The sequence below is a fragment of the Impatiens glandulifera genome, chromosome 8 (genome assembly GCF_907164915.1).
Source record: "Impatiens glandulifera chromosome 8, dImpGla2.1, whole genome shotgun sequence".
NCBI classification, from domain to species: Eukaryota; Viridiplantae; Streptophyta; class Magnoliopsida; order Ericales; family Balsaminaceae; genus Impatiens; species Impatiens glandulifera.
In genome coordinates this window covers 14,874,644-14,876,809 of record NC_061869.1, presented here as the reverse complement: position 1 = coordinate 14,876,809, position 2,166 = coordinate 14,874,644, and positions in this window count along the sequence as shown.

Genomic DNA, 2,166 nt, shown 5'->3' with positions numbered 1-2,166 from the left:
AGATGGATTCAATCTTTATTTGATGAAGTTGTAAATTGTGACAATTTCAGAATCTGTCAATTACAAAAAATTGGTTGTACCTATTGGAATTAATCTTTTGTAAAATGCCTCATAAATATTTGTCTGGAGCTCAAAAGAGAAAATTTAAACAAAGGAAGGAGGCATTAATTCAAAGTCAAGTCGGTGATATTAAAATATTTTAGTAGAAATAACATAACAGAAAAAGATGAATTATGAGATAGTTTGGTGATTGAAGAACAAAGTCACTATAAAAATGAAGAATTAGATGAGGCTGTCAATTTGGGTGAATCGAATGAGAATTTGGAGAATGACTCCCAACATGAAAATTTTAATTCAATTGAGAATTTGGAAGGTCCTAGACATTGAAATAACATTAGTCAAAAACTGAGAGATTACTTGGTACATATGGGTTCAAAAAGAGTGGATGGTTTTTTGTTTCCAAAGAATAGTAACAATGGGCATTTTGATTCATCGCATTATACACGAATAATAGCAAATGGACAAACATTTGATAGACTATGGTTTGTATATTCTATGTCATTATATAGAATACTTTGTTTTTGTTGTAAGTTGTTCAAGACTGAACAAATGATGAGTAGAATGGGGAATTTGGTTATGACAGATATCAAGACTAACATAATATACATAGGAGTCTTAAACATCATAAAGTTAGTAGGATCATATGAATTGCATGCTTGTTTGGGTTGAATTAGAAAAGAGCCTGAAAAAAAAATCAAACAATTGATGACATTATGCAATTTCAAATCAACAAAGAAAGACAACATTGAAGGCAAGTGTTAACAAGAATAATCTTCATTGTGGAAACACTTGCTAAAAATATTTTGTCCTTCCGAGGAAATGATGAGAAACTTTATGTCGAGAACAATGGACTATTTTTGCAAAGGATAGAAATGGTTGCTGAGTTTGATTCAGTGATGGGGAGCATGTTTCTGGTTTATGGTCCATTTTTTATTTATTTTTTTGTTTGAGGCTTGTAAGTTGCTTATTGAGATATCTAATTCACTCGGTTTAATTTGAAATCTCCATTAAAAGAAATGAATAAAAATTTTTGCTCTCTAATCCTATTAGGAGATAGCATTTTATTTTAGTATAACAAAAATCATCATGGTTCACTCAATATAAATAGTGAGTTGCTTCTTGGGATATCTATTTCACTCAAAAAAAAATGCTATATTCAAATAGGATCAAAGGGAGCAAACATTTTCATATGGAAATTTCAATTAAAATAGTGAAGTATTTTTTTTTATCAGGACAGAAATACAATTAAGAGATTTGCGACAAAAAATGTTCACCCTGACTTAAAAAAAAAGAAAAATCAATGAAGCATTAATTTAAGAAAAATAAAAAGAATCAAAGAACATGATAAAAACATAATGGTAAGCCGACAAAAAATACAATCATCAAACATTCACTTAATAAAAAGGGTAAGTTTCTTATTGAGATATATAATTCACTCGGTTTAATTGAAATCTCCATTATAAAAAAAATATTTTACTCCCTTTAGTTTTGGATATCACATTTTATTTAAGTAAACAAAAAAAATCAATCATCTAACGTTCACTCAATCAAAATGGTAATTAAACCGGTGAAAAAACAAATTTATGAAGATAGAAATACAAGTAAAAAGTATTAGATAGAGAACTAAGAATGTTCACCCTACCTTAAAAAAAAAATCAAAAAAGTATTGATTTAAGAAAAACAAAAACAGTAGAAGAACCTGATAAGAACATAATGGTAAGCCGACAAAAAAAATGCAATCATCAAACATTCACTCAATAAAAATGGTAAGTTGCTTCTTGGGATATCTAATTCATTCGATTTAATTGAAATCTCCATTATAAAAAGAATAAAATATTTTGCTCCCTTTGAGTCCTATTTGGAGATATCATTATATTTATTAGTCAACAATAAAAATTGTAAGTTTTTTCTTGGATATCTAATTCACTAAAAAAAAATGCTATCACCCAAATATTTTTATCTTTTCAATTAATGGAATTTCCATTAAATTAAACCAGTGACATAACAGAAATATAAGTAAAAGTTATGCGACAAAGAATAATGAATGTTCACCCTTGACTTAAAAAAGAAAAATTAAAGAAGCAATATTTTAAGAAAAACAAAAAG